The following is a 10,799-nucleotide window of genomic DNA, read 5'->3' as shown; positions in this document are numbered from 1 at the left end:
TGCTGGTCGAGGGGCTACGTGTGTAGCTGCTGGTCGAGGGGCTACGTGTGTAGCTGCTGGTCGAGGGGCTACGTGTGTAGCTGCTGGTAGAGGGGCTACGTGTGTAGCTGCTGGTAGAGGGGCTACGTGTGTAGCTGCTGGTCGAGGGGCTACGTGTTGCTAGACACTGTAGTGGATAATGGACAGCATTTCTCTTTCCCTGTTTGTACCTTTTTGTCTGCTTTCTTTCTCCTCCTTCCTTTTCCCTCTCGCCTTCTCCCCGTCAGAGGCAGCCATCTTGGAGAGTCATGGTATCGAGGTTCCAAGCCCGAGCTGTCAATCCAACGGGGAGGAGTTGGAACCACAGGACTTCGCAGAGCAAGTGAATCAACGATTCATCGAGCAGGTGAGTCAGTGAATCAACAATTCATAGAGCAGGTGAATCAACAATTCATAGAGCAGGTGAATCAACAATTCATAGAGCAGGTGAATCAACGATTCATAGAGCAGGTGAATCAACGATTCATAGAGCAGGTGAGTCAGTGAATCAACAATTCAGTCAGGGATTTTATCATTGAACTTGTACAAAATACTGCAACATGATGGCCAAATGACTTTGTCTATCGACCCCAGACGCGTTCATGACATAGAGGTTAAAATACCAAGACCAACTGTGAACCAACTTTATTCATTTGTAGACGGGTCAAAACACATTTGAAACGTTCATGGACACTTAGCTAGCTTGCATTACACCCACCGACTGGAGTGTGGACCTCAGTCCATCTCTCAATCACCCACGTGGGTATATGCTCCTAAAAACCAATGAGGAGATGGGAGAGGCGGGACTTGTAGTGCGCGCGTGTGAGCTGTTTGGATGAAATGATTGAGTAACATGYATGTTTACATTTTATTTTGCGGGACACGTAACGCGGACTGTCTGGTCAGTACATTACTATCTAATCTTTTCCCTTTTTACAGGAAGAGATCTCTTCCAGGAAGGACCTTGATCTACAAGACACCTCCTCATTGGCTGCCGTCGAGGTCCTTCCCCCTCCAAGCCCCACCTCTCAGGTTCTGGAACAGAAAGCTGACGAATCGAAGAGAGAGACAGTGGACGAGGAGTGACCAATGGGAGAGCGTGGATTTGAATATATAACGGCATATTAAAATATAATATTAATAATAGATGCTCTGAATGTCTTCAAGGGTTATGACAAGTCAGTGCGTTAATTGTTGAAAAGGGTGCTATAGCTCTCGGTGCCTCTAGTGGTAGGGAGGCCACTGTCTATACAGTAATCATGCTTTATAGTAATGTCAATATTTATCTCTTATCTCCTCTACGTAGTGCATTCCAAGACAGTCTTAAACGAAAGACGACTCCTTATAAAGAATAGGGGTCTTAAGTGGTTAAATCCTCTAGAAGCTCAACAGCCTTTTAACGTTTTCTTTGCTACTTGCTTTTTTATTTTTTTTTAAAGGTTTTGACGAGTGGTTGCGGAATGTTTTGAACCTGCAGGTCAGGTGTGTTCGATGATGAGGTGAAGACGGGTGTGTTTGGTTGAGGCCAGTTGATCTTTTGCTGTGACGATAAGTGTTCCCGATTTTTAATATCAGCCTTCTCTGCTAGCTTGAATGTCTTTGACCCCGATCTTAGTAAGCTTGTTAGACTTTGGGATCAACCAATCAAGTCGTCCGGTCAGTGTTAAGAGTCCAACCCTGAGGGACAAATGGAATCTCAGGTAAACCCAAAGATGGTGGATGATAACAAGTCATCACGTTTCTCTCTCTAATAAGCTCGTTCAAAAGGATTGTTTCATATCGTATGTTGACTGTTTCTGCAACAACAACAAAAAAACATCTGTATTCTGTCTTTAATTGTAATGTCAGCAAGCCAAACTTACACRGAGTTTGATTTATTACGCTTCCTTATGGTCGTCTTTCCTCAACAAATGTTGATTGATCAAATGAACATTTTATTATGCATAAGTAGCGAACTAAATAATAATAATAATAATGAGTTACTCATGTCCCTTTTTCTCTTATCGACATGAACCACTAGTCCTCCGAACCCATCGAGAAGCTAGACTGTACTCAAAAGTCTGGTTTGGGTTTAAAAATAAATATATATATATCTTCTAGGCCACATCAAATCATAGTTATTATAAAGGTTGTTAATCATGACGTGTAAATGTATCTGTGTTATAAGCAGCACCTTCTTTTTAGAATAAGCTCATCGTTATATATGTACTGAGTGACTGAACGCTGTCCTTCCTGCTCATTCCTTTTTATTTCAGATAGTACCAAGAAGAAGAACTTTATTAAAATGTCTTTCATGTTCATTTGATGTCAACTGTGTGCTCCCGGTCATAAAAAAATGATTGCTAGCTGATGATGTTACAAGCATGACTATATAAATGAACATGAAAGCCTCTGGATTTAAATGTAAATGGAGAGTGTTTGGGGAGCACTTTATTTCACATATGGATTTTACAGTTCTGCCCTAGCCCAAGGTCTTAATGGTTGTCATTATACTCACGGGGCTGAATCGTAACTTTAGATACACGTACCGAACTCTAGTGACCTCTGCCTAAATCATGCATTGAAGTCAATGGGAGAGATATGCAAGTAAAGTGCACAGACAGACCTCAAGTCCAGGGCTCACTTAAAAGTAAAAAGTCCCATTGAGACTTCCCTGGTTAAATGAAGGATAAATAAATACAAAGTTAGGATTCAGCCCTAAGATCAGGGGTGTTAAAACCTCATTCCATGGAGACCTAGTGCAGTGTTTCCCAAACTTGGTCCTTGGGCCCAAGGGGTGCGTTGGTTTTTACTCAAGAGCTACACAGCTGATTCAAATGATCTTATGTAGGCGAGGTCCTTTACTGAGACCTAGACAACCAGGTGAGGGAGTCCTTACTGAGACTAGACAACCAGGTGAGGGGAGGTCCTTACTGAGACCTAGACAACCAGGTGAGGGGAGGTCCTTATGAACCTAGACAACCAGGTGAGGGGAGGTCCTTACTGAGACCTAGACAACCAGGTGAGGGGGGTCCTTACTGAGACCTAGACAACCAGGTGAGGGGAGGTCCTTACTAGAACCTAGACAACCAGGTGAGGGGAGGTCTTACTAACCTAGACAACCAGGTGAGGGAGGTCCTTACTGAGACCTAGACACCAGGTGAGGGGGAGTCCTTACTAAGAGACTAGACAACCAGGTGAGGAGAGTTCCTTACTAAGACCTAACAACCAGGTGAGGGGAGTTCCTTACTGAGACCTAGACAACCAGGTGAGGAGAGTCCTTACTGAGACCTAGACAACCAGGTGAGGGGAGGTCCTTACTGAGACCTAGACAACCAGGTGAGGGGAGGTCCTTACTAAGACCTAGACAACCAGGTGAGGAGAAGTGTCCTTACTAAGACCTAGACAACCAGGTGAAGGAGGTTCCTTACTAAGACCTAGACAACCAGGTGAGGGAGGTTCCTTACAAGACCTTGACAACCAGGTGAGGAGAGTTCCTTACTAAGACCTTGGACAACCAGGTGAGGAGAGTCCTTACTAAAGACCTGCAACCCAGGTGAGGAGAGTTCCTTACTAAGACCTTGGCAACCAGGTGAGGGAAGTTCCTTACCTAAGACCTAGACAACGCAGGTTGAGAGAAGTTCCTTATAGGAAAAAAACCTAGACAACCAGGTGAGGGGAGGTCCTTACTAATCAGTGACTTTAATTCCTCAATCAAGTACAAGGTAGGAGCGAAAACCCACAGCCACTCGGCCCTCCGTGGAATGAGTTTGACACCTGTGCCCTACCTAGATGGTCATGAAATACACCGAGCTGCCCCGCGGGTCGACCCGCCCTAGTTGTGGCCACCACCATTTTACCTCCTAATGACAAAGTTATGCCACGGTAGAGACGAGCAGTGAGGTAGACCTGCTCCTATAGGAACCAGTAAACATGCAGCTTATKTCACCTAACTTACYCYCTGTTATGACACATACCACTGTTTAGGTCAGCTCGTTAGCCCGGTATAGCCAATTGTAGTGAATTCRGGGGGTAGGCCCAACCGGRATTCAAGCACAGGTCCAACGACTGTCATCCCAACACCTTAGTCGTTACGCCAAGCGATGGTAAAACTTTGAAGAGGTCGTTAAGCGTTGGTTGCTACAATATCCATAGTAACTGTAGCTGAGTAGCTGACCTCCAATATCTACAGTAACTCTAGCCAAGTAGCTGACCTCAATATCTACAGTAACTCTAGCCAAGGAGCTGACCACAATATCTACAGTAACTCTAGCCAAGTAGCTGACCTACAATATCTACAGTAACTCTAGCCAAGTAACTGACCTCCAATATCTACAGTAACTCTAGCTAAGTAGCTGACCTCAATATCTACAGTAACTCTAGCAAGTAGCTGACCTCAATATCTACAGTAACTCTGACCAAGTAGCTGACCTCAATATCTACAGTAACTCTAGCCAAGAGCTGACCTCAATATCTACAGTAACTCTAGCCAAGTAGCTGACTCTCAATATCTACAGTAACTTAGCCAAGTAGCTGACCTCAATATCTACAGTACTCCTAGCCAAGTAGCTGACCTCAATATCTACAGTAACTCTAGCTAAGTAGCTGACCTCAATATCTACAGTAATCTAGCCAAGTAGCTGACCTCAAATATCTACAGTAACTCTAGCCAAGTAGCTGACCTCAATATCTACAGTAAATCTTGCCAAGTAGCTGACCTCAATATCTACAGTAACTCTAGCCAAGTAGGTGACTCAAATATCTACAGTAAACTCTAGCTAAGCTAGCTGACCTCAATATCTACAGTAACTCTAGCTAGTAGCTGACCCTCAATATCTACAGTAACTCTAGCTCAAGTAGCTGACTCAATATCTACAGTAACCTCTGACCCAAGTGGTGACCTCAATATCTACCAGTAATCTAGCCAAGGAGCTGACCTCAATATCTACAGTAACTCTAGCTAAGTAGACTGACTCATACCAGTAACTCTAGCCATAGGAGCTTTGACCTCAATATCTACAGTAACTTCTAGCCAAGTAGCTGACTTCAAGATCAAGGTAACTCTAGCCAATAAGGTGACCTCAATATCTACAGTAACCTCTAGCCAAGTAGCTGACCTTCAATATCTACAGTACACTCTAGCCAGTAGCTGATTACAGAACTCTAGCCAAGTAGCTGACTCAATATCTACAGTAACTCTAGCCAAGTAGCTGACCTCAATATCTACAGTAACTCTGACCAAAGGAGCTGACTCAATATCTACAGTAACTAGCCAAGTACTGAACCTACAATATTACAGTAACTCTAGCCAAGGAGCTGACCTCAATATCTACAGTAACTCTAGCCAAGGGAGCTGACCCTCAATATCTACCAGTAACTCTGACCAAGTAGCTGACCTCAATATCTTACAGTAACTCTAGCCAAGTCAGCTGACCTCAATATCTAAGTAACTTCTAGCCAAGTAGCTGACCTCAATATCTACAGTAACTCTAGCAAGTAGCTGACCTCAATATCTACAGTAACTCTAGCCAAGAGAGCTGGAGCTCAATATCTACAGTAAACTCTAGCAAGGAGCTGACCTCAATAATCTACAGTAACTCTAGCCAAGTAGCTGACCCTCAATATCTACAGCTAGACTCTAGCCAAGTAGCTGCCCTCAATATCTACAGCGACTCTAGCCAGTAGCTGACCTCAATATCTACAGTAACTCTGCCAAGTAGCTGCCCTCAATATCTACAGTAACTCTAGCCAAGTAAGCTGACCTCAATATCTACAGTAATCTAGCCAAAGTAGCTGATCTCAGATTTCTACAGTAACTCTGACCAAGGAGCTGAACTCAAATCTGGGTTTGTGTCATAACAGTAGGCTGTTAAGTCAGTGGTCCTATGACTGTCTATGAGACCTGTTATTGTTATGATAGCGCCACGTAGACCGGATTATAGAGGGTTGGTGTTAGGGTTGCAGAATTCCAATAACTTTTCCTGTGTTTAACAGAAATCCTGGTTGGAAATATGAGGTATAAGCAGGAAATCGGGGGAATCCTTCCAACTGGGATTTCAGGGAAAGTAAACCATACTGCTAACCCAGTCCCACTGAGTAGGATGGGGTTGAAGTTGACTAGAGAATGATCTGAAGTCAGTATTGTCTTCCTCCCTAATGGTTAAGGTTTGACTAGTCTCTAGGCAGACGAGTGGCCTCCCACATTAACAGTGTTGCCCTAGGTCTGGGATTTCCAAGACTAAGGTTTTTTTGTTTGATAAGAGAGGAATCTGATCCTAGATCTGTGGTTAAGGGCAACTTCTACCTCAAGCTCTCAGTACGGACAGACAGGACCCCTAAAGCTGCATGCTGTCACAGACTAAAGCACTTCTTCTTCTCTGCTTTTACCCGACAAAAAAAAATAAAACATATATAAACAAACTTTAGTGTTGTTTGGTTTCATCAGACTGACCTTTTGTAAGGTCATTTTATATGAAGTACCATGTGTATATCAGTACAGTTTAATTCCAGTGTAGGTACACATTGTTACCATAGTTCCCATTATTATGTCACTAGGTGTCAAACTCATTCCATTGAGGGCAGAGTGTCTTCAGGTTTTAACTCATCTCTTGTACTTGATTGATCACTTACTGATTTGGTTAGGACAGTGTTTCCCAAACTCGGTCCCCGGGAACCCAAGGGGTGCATTTTTGTTTTTGGTCTAATACTTCACAGCTGATTAAAATTATCAAAGCTTGATGATTAGTTGAATCAGCTGTGTAGTAAAAAGGCAAAAAAAAAACGAAATGTGCCCCCCTTGGGGTACAGAGRACCGAGTTTTAAAAACCATTATTTAAGAACTTCCCTCACCTGGGGTGTATTCATTTATTACGTCTCGCAACGGAAACCATTTACAGTTTAAGAATCAAACAGAGCAAACGGGGAGAGACCTACCTGAATTTGTCCAATAGAAACTCTTTGTTTTTGTTGCAAAACGTTTTCCATTTAGAGTGAACGATTTCTGTTGCAAAATGTTTTGCAACAGAATCAGCGTAATGACTACATCCCTGGTACATTAGGTCTTAATTGGACACGAACTGGAAGGAAATAACTAAAACCAGTAGATGCTTGGCCCTCCAAGGAATTAATTGGACAACTGGTCTAGACTCTAGGGAATGAGTTGGACAGCCCTGGTCTATACTCTCAGGAATGAGTTGGACAGCCCTGGTCTAGACTCTAGGGAATGAGTGAGACAACCCTGGTCTATACTCTAGGGAATGAGTTGGACAGCCCTGGTCTATACTCTCAGGAATGAGTTGGACAGCCCTGGTCTAGACTCTAGGGAATGAGTTGGACAGCCCTGGTCTATACTCTAGGGAATGAGTTGGACAACCCTGGTCTATACTCTAGGGAGACTATTGCCTGGCTAAGGCCAAGTCAGACACTCATTACGTTTGTTTTCTGACCTCTGTCTGACTCCTTGTGCTATGTTGTCTGGTTTCAGACAGGCTGCAGTAAAGGGCCCTGTTACAAACCTTCAACAGCAGGAATCCTTCAATTCTGGAGCCAGAGAGATCGGCTTTTGCCAAAGTGTTGTCATATGAGATATTTAGTCAAAATGACATTATAGACAGTGAATGAGTATCTAGAATTCTATTTCAGACATGATGATCAGGTCATAGCATCCTTGGTCACCTACAGTATTTCCCTTTGAGGAACATGACGTGACTACATGATGTCATGTGTTGATGCGGGAGGAACAGGTGAGCACATGATGTAACTACATTATGTCATCTTTGTTGATGTGGGAATGTAAGGGGAACCTTGAAGTTTTTTTTGGAAAACAAACAGGTAGCTAATGGAGCTTGTGTGTGTGTGTGTGGGGGGGGGGGGGATTGGCTAGTTTATGTATTTAGCTACAATGTGTATCAGATTCATATTATTTAATTTGGGCAAAATACAGTACAACATGACAATGTGTTCCCAGATTTATTAAAACACTTATTTTGATACACTAGACCAATCTTGTCCCAGAAGTTGGAGGGCATTAACCTTCTTACCCATTACCTGATAATGGTTGACTAATATTGTTTGCTGTAATTAAGCAATATTTGCAATTAAGCAATATTTCACCTATGATCAAAACCCGTATCATAACAAATATACAAATGGTACCTTTATTCATTACACATATCTTCGTACATAGACGTTAAACATCAGAAAGAATTGTCCGCAAATTGTATGGTTCAAAAAATCAAATCTAACAAAGCTAGTCATAGACACAATGTGATTCGATGTTGTTTGTATTCAACCCCGGATACGACAGGAAGAATAAGAGTTAAAATCCATGTGCAAAGTGTTTAAAACCAAAATGTCCAATGAACAGTGAATCGTGTCAGACGAAACATGAAAACTAAACTTGTGGTTTTTGAAATAACACAAAACCATTCTATAGTAATGGACAAGCACAGCTGGCGCTAAATAAATTACCGGTGTCGTCACTCCTCGTTCTCCTCTCACAGGTGTGCACAGTGCCCAGATCCCTGTTTTATTTGGGCCTCCCAACAGCTGGTTCTGGCACTTTCCCCAGATTTACTCCGATGGAGCTTATCGCGTTGAGGTGCCCAGCTCAAAGTACTCCAGCAGAAGGGAGCCAACGTCGAATCACGCCGCACTCTATTACCATCCCCGGGGTAGACCTCCTGGGATTCCCCCCCCCCACCCTTAGCCACTGACTGGGAGGGAGGCATGCTCAGGGCTAGGTTTGCATCCCTCCTGGAGAGGGCGTCCGCATTACCGTCCTGGGCCCCCGACCTGTGGATGAGAGAGAAAGAGAATCGCTGTAAGGACAGGAACCAGCGGGTGACACGGTCATTCGTGTCCTTACCTCTTGCCATCCACACAAGGGGGGCATGGTCAGTGATCAGGGTGAACTTCCTCCAGAGGTAGTACTTGAGGGTGTCCAGTGCCCACTTCACGGTGAGGCACTCTTCTCGACGATCGAGTATTTCTTCTCCCTCGGGAGGAGCTTCCTGCTGACATACATGATTGGGTGCTCTTCGCCTTCCTGCTCTTGGGACAAAACGGCCCCTACCGCTGTGTGAGACGCGTCTGTCTGGACCAGGAGGTTTTTTGAGAAGTCCGGGGTGACGAATACCGGGTGGGAACTTAGCGCATCCTTCAGGGCCTGGAACGCCCACTCTGTGTTCTCCTTCCATCGCACAGTCTGGGGTAGTCGTGCCTTCGTTAAGTCTGTGAGGGGAGAAGCTATTGCGGGAAAGTTAGGTACAAATCTACATTTCCCCTCCCGATCTGATAGCCCAGGTACTCCACCTATAGCCCAGTTTGCACGTGTGGGGGTTCGAGGTCAGACCTGCATCCCCTTAGCGCATCAACCACTGCCTGTAACCTACAAAGATGTGACTCCCAATTGTCACTGTGCACAATTATGTTATCCAGATAAGCTGCTGCGTACTCACTGTGCGGCCACAGGACGCGGTCCATGAGTCGCTGAAAGGTTTCTGGTGACTTGTGGAGCCTGATAGGCAGAACCCGGTAGTGGTATATCCCCCCGGGGTGGAGAAGGCAGTCTTCTCCCGGGAGGCCGCTGCCAGTGGTACCCCTTTGTTAGGTCCAAGGTGCTGACGTATCTCGCCATCCCCAAGCGGTCGATCAGTTCATCCACCCAGAGCATGGGGTAGGCATCGAATTTACTGACCTCGTTCAGGCCCCGGAAGTCATTGCAGAAGCGGACGGTTCCGTACGGTTTCGGAACCAGCACTATGGGGCTAGACAACTCACTATGGGACTCATCCAGTACCCCCATTTCTAGCATTGTCGTCACTTCCCACTGGACCACCACCCTCCGGGCTTCTGGTATCCGGTATGGCCGTTTAAGCACTTTTTCTCCAAAAGGGGGGGATATGATGTTCCAAGAGACCAACTCTCTGTGCTCTTGTTGTTGGGTCGGGCTGAGGTCTTCCCCCATTGCAACTTCGACAGAGGCGCCTCGCATGCGTGCCACTTCTTCAGTAAGTTCACATGGTACAGCTGGAGGGGTTTTCTCCGCCCAGGTTGGCGGACCTTATAGTTGACGTCGCCTACCCGCTCAACGATGTCATAGGGCCCATGCCATGTAGCCAGGAATTTACTCTCTGTTGGAGGGATCAGCACCAAGACCTTATCACCTGGTTGGAACTCTCGTGGTTGGGCCCCCTGGTTGTAGACACGCTCCTGGGCATGTGCTCTCTCAACACTGGCCAAATYGCCATCATCCTCTCCCTCGTCGCCTCCACATGTTCTACTACGCTGCGAAGGGGGGCCGGCTGCTCTTCCCAGACCTCCTTGGCTAGGTCCAGTAGCCCGTGGGGCCGATGGCCATACAGGAGCTCAAAGGGGGAGAACCCAGTGGTCGCTTGGGGTACCTCACACACTAAAAACATCAGGTGCGGCAGCAGCTGGTTCCAGTTCCTCCCGTCTCTCTCGATAGCCTTCTTCAGCATCTGTTTTAGGGTCTTATGGAAGCGTTCAACTAGCCCGTCCGTTTGTGGATGGTACACACCTGTTTTATTCATAACATATTGCAGACATCTTTCATCACACGAGACATGAACGCGGTGCCCTGGTCCATCAGGATTTCCCGCGGAATACCCACCTGGCTAAATAAATGGAAGAGCTCCCGTGCGATACCTTTTGTCCCCTCGCGGTCTTCACCAACGGACCCACCAGATCCATTGCCACCCGCTCGAATGGCACTCCTATGATGGGCAAGGGAACCAAAGGGTTTCTATACTGTACCCTCGGAGCTATGATCTGGCACTCCG

At 45.5% G+C, this 10,799-nt stretch overlaps 1 pseudogene; it reads left to right on the top strand.

Annotated features, from left to right (window-relative positions):
* The window catches only part of LOC112071595 (homeobox-containing protein 1-like), a 23,296-nt pseudogene extending 19,041 nt beyond the window's left edge, over positions 1 to 4,255 (top strand).
* Positions 4,256 to 10,799: the final 6,544 nt, after the last annotated feature.

This window comes from Salvelinus sp. IW2-2015, unplaced genomic scaffold (genome assembly GCF_002910315.2).
Source record: "Salvelinus sp. IW2-2015 unplaced genomic scaffold, ASM291031v2 Un_scaffold1654, whole genome shotgun sequence".
NCBI classification, from domain to species: Eukaryota; Metazoa; Chordata; class Actinopteri; order Salmoniformes; family Salmonidae; genus Salvelinus; species Salvelinus sp. IW2-2015.
Note: the sequence above shows the minus strand (reverse complement) of the source record. Positions and strands in the feature narration are given on the sequence as shown.